The 13,227-nt window shown below is 36.7% G+C and overlaps 1 protein-coding gene across 2 annotated transcripts in view; it reads right to left on the bottom strand.

Annotated features, from left to right (window-relative positions):
- Window positions 1-593: 593 nt before the first annotated feature.
- Window positions 594-13,227, bottom strand: part of PDK4 (pyruvate dehydrogenase kinase 4) — a 31,952-nt gene continuing 19,318 nt past the window's right edge. For both annotated transcript variants that reach the window (XR_014246430.1, XR_014246431.1), the window contains one exon: window positions 594-12,342. The gene's annotated coding sequence lies outside the window, so the exon portion shown is untranslated. The remainder of the gene's footprint in view (window positions 12,343-13,227) is intronic.

Raw genomic sequence — 13,227 nt, 5'->3', positions numbered from 1 at the left:
TGATAAAAATAAGGACAAACAGTCAATTTGCTGAGGATGGTAGAAAGGAAGAGTAGAAAGAGCCCAATTCCTAAGGACAAGATTGGATCAACACTCATGTCCTGGACTCTATTTCAGAGTGTGGGTTATGGAGAAACAAAACAAAGCAAAAAGCAAAACAAAAACCACTCCTGCCTCCAAACCCTATCTACTTAAGATTTTGTTAGTCTACTGTGTTGCTATTTGCTACTGAAAGTATTCCTAACTGGTACAAATGAGGGCTTACTAGAGTCAGGGAATTACTCTGTAAGTGCAAAAGGTTTTGGAATATATGGCTCATGGCACTATGTAGTGAGGCAACACAGAGGATTAGAAGAGCTGGATTCTGATATTGGCCTCTACACCTCTTAGCTGTGAGAAACTGCAACCTTGCCTTACAGAAACTTTGGCTCTGCTGTTTACAAGGTCAGTGTCAACTCCCAGCGCTTTCCTTTTCTGGCAAAAAAGAAAAAAAGAGAAAATAAAAGGAAAGAAAAAGAAAATGGGTTGGGTTCTGTAGATTTTTCTTTATGTAAGTATATGAGTTTTCATAAAACTTTCCAGAGAGTCAGATGTTTTCCTTGTTGTTGGTTGTTTCCTATAAATTAGGCTTAATCACAGGATCTTCCCAGTAGCATATTTTTGATGAATATAGTGATTTTCTTTCTCTTTGGGGGATGAAAGAGAAAAGTAGAGCTTTAAAAAGATTTTCTTTTAAAGTAACAGCCTTCTTTTCCAAGGTAAACAAAATTTTATGGTGAATCATGACCAATTTCCTCATATCATATTTTAAATAAAGGATTTTAAAAAGTCACAACTAGGTCTTGCGAGGAAAACAGGAACATTAAAAGAAAAGTATTGAATTAGCGTTCCACGTATTTTATGTCTGGTAGACTTTAGGTAAAATTTGCTGCTGACTTTTCAAACTGATAGGCTTTGATAGTCCCTAGATATCCACCAAATGGTTTTAATCCACCTAATGTTTTAAAAAATTTGTATTTGTTGCCAGCAATTCCTCTGTTTCTGTTCTACCTTACACTTCTCCCACACTTGCATTTGCTCCCCCTCAGAAGTACTAGCACTCTCTTGGTGCCAAAGCTGCATTAGGGTGAGTGGTGAGGTCAATGATGGTGGGTGTTATGGATTGAATTGTGTCTCCACAAAAGACATTGATGTCCTAACCCCCATGATCTGTGAACGCCCCCTTATTTGGAAATAAGGTCTTTGTCAATGATCAATTTAATATAAGGTAATTAGGGTGGGTCTTGATCCAATATAATTGTGTCCTTATATAAAGGGGAAATGTGAACATAGAGACAGAGGGAAGATAATGTGAAGATACAGAGATCATGCCATCTACAAGCCAAGGAACTCCCAAGGCTACCAGAAGCTAGGATTGAGGCATGGAACAGATTTCCCCTCGCATCCCTCAGAAGGAACCAACTTTTCTGACACCTTGATTTTTGACTTCTAGCTTTCAGGTCTGTGAGACAATCACTTTTTATTGCTTAAGCCACCCAGATTGTTGTACTTTCTTATAGCCGTCCCTGGAAACTCATACAGTGGGGGAGGACCTTCACCATTCTGATAGAGGAGTTCCAGAGCAGTGCAGCGTGGAACCCAATGCTTAAAAAAGTTAAAGTCAAAGCATTGTAGTATTTTTTAACATTTATCTTTTAAAAATATATTTGGTGGGAACTGAGCTAGAAAACAAATATGAGTGACAGAAAACATCCTATACTCAAAATTTCAAAATTGTATCTTTCTTTTACTGAGTTTCCTTACTCCTTAACTGGTTTATTACCATATCACCCTGCAAAATATGTTTTTATGATATCCACCTCATTAGACCACCAGTCATTCCCTGAAATTTGACTCTTTTAAAGGTAAAAGTCAAAGGGTATTTATTTTAATATTTCTTTAACCCTAATTTGCCTAGACCTCTGCCACTTCTGCCTTTAACACGTTTGAGTCTTGCCTAAAATCAAATTGGACCTCCACAACCTTAGCAAAACTCTTCTAGGAAAATCTATAACATTCCTTACTATCTGCTCCAGTGTATAACTTACTGTAAGAAAATTCTTTCTGGGCTCTCCTTGAAAACATATTTCAAAACAAATGTGTTTGTTCTTGCATTATCTTTAGTAAGAGATTAAAAACTATGTAATAAGATAAATCTATGTCCACTGGGGGGAAAAGTTTTAAGTTATTCCCTAGTCTTCACTAAATAACCATAGTTCCTCTAACCCTAAAGGTTTTAGCTTTCAACCTTTAGTCATTTGAATTTTTAGGTAGGGAGCCCTCATCAATTTCTCCATGTTAACATAAAAATCACCAAACTGGAAATGAATTATTAAGGCATCAAGTAAAAATAAGTAGTGTGCATGTTGAGAGGAAAGCTTCCCACAGTAAAATTTCTAGATAGAAGTTAAAGTCCCTGTATATGGAGCTCCTCAGATTAAAAGAGTATAGCAATTCTTTAATATTCCTTTTAGAAAGAAAGTACAAAGACACGGTGAAACTATTTAGCTTGCTATGTCAGCATTCCTTTGAGAAGAAAGAAAGAAAATGTTATGTTTTGGGGAGTTCTTCAATTTAGCTCTACAAAGACTTAAAAATGTTTTGACTTTCAAAGGCACTTTTTCAGAACTATAAAACTGCCTGTCTCCTCTCCAGACTATCCTGTACACAAATGCAGTGCTAATTTTTATAAGGTGTTACTTTGATCATACAGCTCCTTGGTCAAATTGATTATGGCTTCCTACTGTTTTTCAGATCATGTGTACACTTTTCAAGATCCTTGATAATCTGTACCCAACTTATCTATCCCAAATTTTATTTCACATTACCCCATCATAAAATTTATTTCCCTTGTTTTATTGCCTTTCTCTCCCTCTGTCAACTGTAACACATATGGGTTTACGCACAAAATACACACACACACACACACACACACACACACTCCGTATATATTCTGGCCTGGGACTTTTACTTACACTTTTCCTCTTTTCTGCTGTCTGCTTATATCTTTTCCTCCTAGCTAGATCCTAAACTTCTTGAAAAGCTCCATTTCCTTCTAGGAAGCTCCTCTGATGAACTTTACCTACATTGTCCATCCATTTTCTTATTCCTGCTGCTTATTTAAATTTATGCTCTCTAGTGCTTGGTTAAATACCACTTCATAGTGCTTTCTAATTTTTGTTATGAACATAACAGGCTGCTATAATTTTTTAAGCTTCCTTTGCATCTCTCACAGTCCTGGACACATGATGGAGCATAATAAACAAACATCAATTTCAACAGCTCCCTTTCCATCTCTCTGTAGAGAGCTGCAACAATGACTCAATGCAAATCACCCATATATGAGGAATCTTACCTGGCAAAATGCCCACCAACTCCCTTCTCCTGGGTAGACGAAGGCAGTCCGGCCCACTGGCAGCCACTGTAGCCATCACCATCCCTGTGGATCAAGAAGAGAAGAAATGGCCCTCCCCAGCTTTGTATCTACTTCCGCTATCTCCAAGTCTGAATTCTGTGAGACTCTTTCTCATGCAGTGATCAAAACTAAAATAGCAGTTCTTCAAATCCCTATTGTTCTTTGTCATCCTTTGAGGCAAGACCCTCCATTTATCATCTTCTGTGTTCTGACCTTTATAGTATTCACCTCCTTTGACAATATCATTTCTTTTCCAGACTTTTGTTGTGTCTTCTGGAACTCAGCCCTACACACTGGCTAACTGAACATTTCTTTACTTTGTTACGTTCATACAAACTTGACTTCTTCCAAATCACTTCTCCTGAAGGTCTCCTAACACAGATACGAGGGGGATAGAATGCAGGAGTACATGGTTCATGCCTTTCTTATGTCCCCTTGGCACAGCTCCCCCAAGCTTCCATGAAAAAGCCCTAAAACTTTGCAGCTTATATACCACTGTCCCCCTATTTTCCTCTCTTCCGTCAGTCTCTGGGAAACCTCCCTCTGTCCCTGTCATACTGGAACATGCTCCTTATATTCCTCTCCACCATAAATCTAACATCATGCTATCCAAAACAAGACTCATAATCTTCATTCCCATTCCTAGAACTTCCAGTGGTTCTATTCTGTTCCTTCTTATCTCAGAAATAGCGCCATCATTCAGTTGGGTGTATAAGCCAGAAGCCTGGGAATCATTCTTGATACTTTCTCTTCTCCAAGCATATTCAATCTATTGGCCAGGCCAAAAAGTTCGTTCGGGCCTTTCCGTTAATATTATCATCTTAAAAAAATTTTGGAGGAGAACATATACTTTTAAAAAATTGAGATATAATAAGTTGTACATATTTAGAGTGTACAATTTGATCTGTAAAATATACATATATACTGTCACTACAATCAAGATATTGAATATTACCATCATCCTCAACTATCCCTCATACTCTTCTGTCATCTCCCTTCTGCCCCTTCTTCCACATCATCCCATCAACCACTGATCTGCTTTCTCTCACTAAAGATTAGTTTGCATTTTCTAGAGTTTTATATTAATGGCATCATAAAATATATACTTTCTCTTTTTTGGGGGGGGGGAACTATCTTCTTCACTCAGAAGAAGTGAACTATCTTCTTCACTCAGAATAATTATTTTGTGATTTATTCTCGTGTGTATCATTTCTTCATTTCTCTTTGTTGTTGAGTAAGCATTCCATTGTATGGATGTACCAAAATTTGTTCCATCCACTAGTTGACTGGCATTTCTGTTTGGATAGGACTACTGTTTGGGGAGATGATGGGAGAAAAACTTGCTGTAAATATTCATATACAATATTTACATAAATTCATTGCTTTTTTTCTCTTGGATAGATAGGAGTGGGAAGGCTGGAACATGTGGTAGATGTATGTTTAACATTTTCCTAAATGCTTATGCATTTCCACCAGAGTTCCAGTTGTTTTCCATTCTTGCCAACAAGTAGTATAGTTAGACTCTGCAATTTTAGTCATTCTGATATGTATATAGCTGTGTCTTATGCTGGTAATTTGCGCTTCCTAATGACTAATGATGTTGAGCATCTTTTCCTGAGAATATTTGCCACCACAAATGTTGTTTGATGAAGTGTCTGATCAAAATCGCCCCCTTTTTTTACTGGATTATATATTTTGTTATTATTGAGCTTTGAAAGCTTTTAATACATTTTGAATATAAGTCCTTCATCAGATATATAATATACAAATATTTTCTTCCAGTTTGTGGCTTATCTCTTTATTCTTTTAATAGTGTCTTTCAAAGAGCAGAAGTTTGTCACTTTGATCATGTCCAATCTTTCATTTTTAAAATGGGTCATGCTTCTGTGGCATCTCTAAGAAATCTGTTCTAACCTAAAGACACAAGGATTTTTCTCCTAGATATTTTATAGTTTTAGGTTTACATTTAAGTCAGTATCGATTTGGAGTTAACTTTGGATGTTGTGATTGAAATTTAACTTTTTGCATATGGATATTCAGTTGCACCAGCTCATTTGTTAAAAGACTATCCTCCCTCCATTAAATTGCCTTTGCACTTTTGTCAAAAATCAGTTGTCTAGATATGTGTGGGTTTATTTCTAAACTCCCTGTCTCATCAGCTGAATTGTCTATTTTTATGCCAAAACCGCACGGTCTTGATTACTATAGCTTTATAATAAGTCTTAAAGTCAGATACTGGTTAGTCCTTCAACTGTGTTCTCCTTTTTCAAATTTGTTTTGGCTATGCTAGGACCCTTGCATTTCTGTATGAATTATACTTGTCAATTTTCATTGAAAAGCCTACTGGGATTTTGGTTATGATTGCATTGAATCTACATATATATATCAATTTGGGGAGAATTAAATTTTTTAAAATACTGAATCTTTTGATCTATAAACATGGTATATATTTCCATTTATTTGGGTCATCTTTATTTTATCTCAGCAATGTTTTGTAGTTTTTCAGTGTGCAGATCCTGTACATCTTTTATCAAATTTATTCTGAAGTAGTTTGTGTTTTCTTGATGCTGTTGAAATGGTATTTTTAAAAATTTTAATTTCTGATTGTTCATTTCTAGAATATAGAAATACTACTGATTTGTATATGTTGATTTTATACCCTGCAACATTGTTAAATTCACTTATTAGTTCTAGTAGAATTTTGTTTTTGCAGATTCCATAGGGTTTTCTATATTGATGATTGTATCATCTGTGAATAAAGGCAGTTTGATTTCCTCCTTTCCAATTTGTATGTCCTTTTAATCTTTTTGTGATTCGTTGCACTGGCTAGAAACTTATAGCACAATATTAAGTAGTAGTTGTAAGAGTAGAAATCCTAGCCTTCCTCCTGACCTAAGTCCTTTTAATTTTAACTCCTCAATAGCCATTAAATCTTTCATTTTCCTCCATATTTGTGACTACTACCCTATTTCGAGTCACTATATTCCATCATCAGGAACAGTATAAACTAACCTCTTAATGCTTATTCTGCCTCAACTCTGGCCCAGCTCCGATTCCTTCTTTGTGGTGCAGCCAGAGAGCTATCTTCAAAGCTTAAATTTGATCATGTCCTTCTCCCTCCTAAAAACCCATCGGTAGAGTCCTGCTGCATCTCTGATGAAGACCATTGCTGTTAATTTGGTCAACAGGGCCACATGTGATGGGCCTATGCTTAAAATTTCTCAGGCTTCCATCTTGTCCCACTCTGCATTTTGGCCACACTGGTCATCATTGACTGACCATGATTCGTCTTAATTCTACCTCAGGTGTATGTTGTTCCTTTAATCAGGAACACTTTCCGCAGTCTCTACTTTACTTTGTTAACTTGTATTCATCCTTTCTTAGGGAAGGCTTTCCTAGCTGACAATGACCAGATTAGGAACTCTTTTATGTAAGATTAAAGTGTATTTTTTGTTTTATAGCCTTTTTTGCAGAAAAAAATACTGAAATAGTAATTTTTGTGTGCTCTTATTTCTATAGGTAATTCTCACCCTGTCCCAACCAAACATATGGTCAAGCTTTAGGATTTTTTTTGCTCAAGGACTTTTATGTTGCTGAATTAAAAGAAGTGCTACTAGGCTAGAGAACTTAAGCTTCTTCTTGTCTTATTTTATTTTTAAAAATAGGCTTTATTTTTACTTTTTTAAGTTTTTAGATTCCACATATAAGCTATATCATCTGATATTTCACTTTCTCTGACTTACTTCACTCAGTATGAAGAATCTATAAAAGAAGAATGATATAAAAATGATACAAATGAACTTATTTACAAAACAGAAATGGGCTCACAGACTTAGAGAAGGAATTTATGGTTACTGGGGGGAAAGGGTGGCGGGAAGGGATAGTTAGGGAGTTTGGGATTACATGTACACACTGCTATATTTAAAATGGATAACCAGCAAGGACCTACTGCATAGCACAGGGAACTCTGCTCAGGATTATGTAACAACCTAAATAGGAAAAGAATTTTAAAAAGAATAGATACATGTATATATATATAATTGAATCTCTTTGCTGTATGCCCGAAACTAACACAACATTGTTAACCAACTATACTCCAATATAAAAAAGTTAAAAAAATAGGCTTTATTTTTTTTAGAGCAGTTTTATGTTTACAGCAAAATCAAGAGGAAAGTACAGAGATTTCCCATATTTTATTTTTTAAATAACCATTTTATTTTAGAATGTTTTAAGTCTATAGAAGAGTTTTGAAGGCAGTACATAGTCTCCATATACCCCACACTCAGTTTCCCAGTTATTAATATGCTACATTTTTATGGCACATTTGTCACCACTGAACCAATATTGATACATTATTGTTATATTGGTACATTATTATTAACTGAAGTCCAATTAGAAACTAAGATCTGGGCACTAGGTGTGTTCATTGCTCTTGGGGTGTCATTACTTCTAGGCTCTCATAGCAGACAGAGAAAAGAAACATATGTGTGTATACTCACATGTATATCTACATATATATATGAATATTTCCAATATGTATCCCTCTGTATCTGTATTACACTAATCATGAGTTTATGTTTATATCTCTAACTCTAATCCTAATTTTCTTCCCTTGCTTATCTGTAACTTCTCACTCCAACAGTGAGAAATCTGCCTCCCATCATCTGTCATCCATTTACTCAGATGTTTATACGTGTACAGTGGTTTCAGAATTTAAACCTTTATCAACTAGAGTGGAGTTCTTATGTACTATTCCTTTTGCCTTTAGTCTTACAGACTCTATTTCCAAAGTCACTTAGAGCAGACCTTAGCCTCTACCCTCTTCAGTGAGGTTGTTTCATTACTAACATTAGTAATACAGTTAGATTTCTACATCATATTCTGCACTCCATCCTGGGATTCCTCTGACCTTCTAAATGTTTTTTTAAAATTTGCATACATTAAGATTCATCCTGTGTGCTGTAAAGTTCTGTGGTCTTTGACAAAAGCATTCTGTCATGTATGTACCATTACATACAAAGTAGTTTCATACAAAGAAGTTTCACTGCTCTAAAAAATCCTGTGCTTTACTTTTTCAAGTCTCCCAGCCCCAACCCCCAGATCCCTGGCAATCACTGATCTGTTTACTGTTTCTAAGGTTTTGCCTTTTCCAGATGTCATATAAATAGAATCAGATAGTACGCTGACTTTTCAAACTGACTTCTTTCACTTAGCGATATGCATTTGAGTCATCCATGTGTTTTCATTCATGTCTTAAGAGCTCATTCCTTTTTATTGCTGAATAGTATTTCATCTTATGAATACACCAGAGTTTGTTTATCTATTCACCTGTTGAAGGACATTTTGTCTGCTTCCAGTTTTTGGCAGTCATCAGTAACGCTGCTATAAACATTTGCAAGCAGGTTTGTGTGTAAACATAGCTTTCAAATCAATTGGTTTATTACCTAGGAGCACGACTGCTGGACACGTGGTAAGTCTATGTTTATCATTGTAAGAAATTGCCATCTGTCTTCCAAATTCCATAAGTGTTCCTATTACTCTACATCTTTGCCAGCATACAGTAATGTCAGTATTCTGGATTTTAGCCATTCTAATAGGTGTACGGTGGTATCTTGTTTTAAATTGCATTCTCCTAAAGACAAATAATGTTGAGTGTCTTTTCATATGCTTGTTGCCATTTGTCTTTGGTGACGTGTCTATTCAGATTTTTTCCCCATTTTAAAATGTGTTTATTTTCTAATTATTGAGTTTTAAGAGTTTCTTGTATATTTTGAATAAAAGTCCTTTATCAAATATGTGTTTTGCAAACATATTCTCCCAGTCTGTGGCTTGTCTTTTTATTCTTTTAACAATATCTTGTACAGAGCTGAGGTTTTAATTTTAAGAGTTCCATTTTTCGATTTTTTTTTCCTTCATGGATTATGCTTTGGTATATTTTAAAACTCTACCAAACCCAAGGCCACCTAGATTTTCTTTTATGTTTTCTTTTAGAAGGTTTACAGTTTTGTGTTTTACATTTAGTTCTGTGATCCACTTTGAATTAATTTTTGTACAAGATGTAAGATATGTCTTGATTTTTTTTTTTCATTAGAATGAATTCTAATCGTTCCAGCATTAATTGTTGAAAAGACTATCCTTTCTCCATGGAATTGCTTTTGCACATTTGCAAAAATCAGTTAACTGTATTTGTTTGGGACTATTTTGGGGGCTCTCTTGTCTGATCCATTGATATATGTGTCTGTGCTTTCGCCAGTACCACACTATATTGTTTATATAGTAGGTTTAGAGTCCTTAAAGTCTTGAAATCCAGTAATATAAGTCCTTCAACTTTGTTCTTCTTTAATCAATTAATATGATGATATGATTTTTCTTCTTTAGCCTGTTGGTATGGTAGATTATATTGATTGATTTTTCAAATGTTATACCAGCTTTGCATACCTGGAGTGCGTCTCACTTGGCTGTGGTATATAATTCTTTTTATTTGTGATAGAATTCATTTGGTAATATTTTATGGATAAGTTTTGCACTTATGTTCATGAGAGATATTGATCTGTTTTCTTTTCTTACAATGTCTTTATCTGGTTTTGGTTATAGGGCAATATTGCTCTCATAGAATGAATTAGATCGTATTCCCTCTGCTTCTATCTGCTGGAAGAGGTTGTTTGACAGTTGATGTTATTTCCTCCTTAAACATTTGGTGGAATGCACTAGTAAAATCATATACACTTGGTGCATTCTTTTTTTGGTAGGTTATTAATTAGCAATTCAATTTCTTTAATGGATGTACGGATGGATATCTATTCCTCCTTGTCTGAGTTTTGGTAACTTCTGTCTTTCAAGGAATTGGTCAGTTTCATCTAAGTTAATAAAATTTGTGGGCATGTGTTGTCCCACCTCTTTTTTTTTTTATTTAAGAAATATTTGACTATTCATTGGACTTATGTGGCACTGTACCAGAGTTGGGGAGTCTGGAAACAAGAAACTCAATTTTGTGAGGTAGAAATAGCTGACTCCTTGGACAGATACAGTACAGGTGGCAATTGAGTGACCTAGGGGTTTGTACACAGGAAATTGCCAGGAGATCGCTAGTAAAGATCTCCAGGTTCAAGCTTTGCACTGCAGGCACAGATCTCTTCCATCTCCTCTCTTCCCTTTACAGTAATCAGTCAGGTTTGGAAAGCAGATAAAACAGCAGTTATCTGCATAATCCAAAGGCCAAAGGGCCATAGTTGACTGTTTTGGACTGTGAAAGACTCCTGAATCATTGTACAACCCTGAAGGGAGAGAAACTCATAATGATTTGGGATGGGGGTATGACATAGTATAGGGACTCAAAGCAAGTTAAATTTGACTTGGAAGAATAGAAGAATGTTATATTTCTTGAATTTTTTATGCTGCAAAATTTGTATATGCTATACACTGATCCAGGTATAATTATACATTTTTATTTGTTATTTTAAAATTAATCTGTCTTTGCCCACTAGGCTCTAAACCCCATGAAGGTAGAGATCATGCCTGTTTTGATTACCATTGTATCCCCAGAACATAGCTTTGTGTCTGGCACACGACAAACACCTAAGCAATGTTAATTGAATTTATCTATAAATAATGAGTGATTGGTGACTTCAGTGTCTAGTGGACTCGGTTTCATTCACTTGTTCACAAATACTCTAAACTTTATTGTCTCTTTATTTTCATTTTACCTGTTGGACAAATTCACAACCATAGATGTATGTAACCCTCCATGTTTTCCCTGTCTGCATGGAAACCAGAAAGCTACAGCCCAGTCAAGGAGTTAAGAAAAGTTTTTTCATTTCTAAAGATTTGTTAAAAGGCCAAGAAAAATATGTGAAAGAGACCATATGTGGTGCACAAAGCCTAAAATATTTGCTATCTGACCCTTGACAGGAAAAACAAACAGTTTGCTGACCCCTAATCCAGACTCTTGAGTAGGTTACGGGAGAAATCATACAACTAAGCAGGTTAGTCAACAACCTCTCTCCTCTCCCCACTGTACCTAACTATACGTCTCTCATAGCTTATCCTCCTACTCTCTGCAATTATTTTAAAGCTATTTTCTGTCCTCAAACCTCTGATCACTTCATCTTTCCCTCCTCTACAGATAAGCTTTAACAACCACAACGTGATCTAACTCACATGATTTCCTCTTATTATAATGGAGGACACGTTTTTCCCCCTACCTAGTAAAAATCTCCCCACCTGTGCTCTGACTCATACTTTCCTGCTGTAGTGGACATATGCTTTTGGTTTGCCACCATCCTTTCCTTCGGGGAAACATCTCTACTCATTTTGTGTTATCCTTCTCAGTCTATATGGTTTAAATTGGACCAATTATCACCACACCCCTGTTCCTCTAGCCCCGTGGGTAGGCACATGATTAAGCCTTGGACACTTAGAACATTTCACCCCCATGTTTACATGGGTTGATTCTGAAAAAGGCACCTGACCAAAGCTGGGCCTGGAGACATTCCAAATGTTGTCTTGGAATAAGACCCTTACGTGGAGTTCATTCCAGAGAAACTTCCCCAGTGACGGTCCTGCTGCCTGGTGTCATTCGAACCAATAGAACAAGACTGAATTCTGCTTGTAAGCAGAGGAAAGCTTTATTGTTTGATCAAAGAAAAGAGAGGTGCAAGCTCCCACTCTAGAGCAGACACTTTCCGGGACAGGTTGTAGGAGGGGCTGCTTAATAGGGTTCTTCACAGCAGGGGGAGGGGTGGAATTCTGGCAGGTTGGGCGTGGCTCCACATTGCAGTGCCGGGTGCAGTGTCTTTGCACACAGCCCTCGGCTGCCGTCTTGAACTGCGGTGTCGTGTGCAACCTCAGGTGCAAGGCCTCTGCACACGGCCCCATGTGAACAAGTGAAACTGGATGAAGCACAAAGGAAAAGAAAAAAAGGTCAGACTTTATTATCCAGATTCTATTTTTATTTCCCAGGAATTGTTAGTGGGCTTTGCCAGGACGAAACTTGTCATATGGCCCCCGGAAATATTTATGTACATTCCAGAGGGTAAGCGCACAGGATCCTTCCTTTTCTTTCCTGAAGGAGAGTTTGTGTACATTAGGGAACGAAGTTTTTTCTCACTGTCTCACAAAGGGGGGGAGTGGGAGACAGCTGTTCCTCTTCCAGATAAACTCTCAGGTTTTGGGGGGGTTCTTCACCTATAGTACAGATCCCAGTAAGTGTAATGTGACGTCTGGCTCTCACTGAATCACCTTAGGAGGGGGAAAGATTGGGGCCAGGGGAGCTGATGCGGTTTTTACTGTAAGTAAGTATAAATAGTTTGTCCCTGCCCCAGAAATCTTGTATCTAACTCTCAGGATAATATGAATAAATAAAGATATTAAAACATATCAATATTTAGAAACCTAATTTCTGTGTTCACAAATAGACTATAATGTCCTTGAGCATAGGAATCGTTGTGATTCATTATGGTATTCCTAGCGCGTGGCAGCATGTGGTGCTTAAGAAATCTTCCTTGATTACTTGTTGAATAAGTAAGTGAATTGCCTCAATGCCTGAAGAATGGTTAAGTGTCATTCAGTTGCAAGCGTGAGCTGGTCTAACAACCCAAGCTTCTGATGGCTCTGCAAGTAGGTAGGGACTTCTGAAAATATTGTCTGAAGAAATACAGGGGCCTGCAGCTGGTTGGTTAGGCTCTTGTGATGAGGTCAGTGACAGTGGCCCTCTGCCTTGTGGACTAGCTATGCGTTACACATTTGCATGACCTCAGGCATCCCTCTGACTTGTT

Source organism: Balaenoptera borealis, assembly GCF_965194805.1.
Source record: "Balaenoptera borealis genome assembly, chromosome: 7".
Classification (NCBI taxonomy): domain Eukaryota; kingdom Metazoa; phylum Chordata; class Mammalia; order Artiodactyla; family Balaenopteridae; genus Balaenoptera; species Balaenoptera borealis.
The sequence above is the reverse complement of the archived record's forward strand: the minus strand, read 5'-3'. Positions and strand labels throughout refer to the sequence as shown.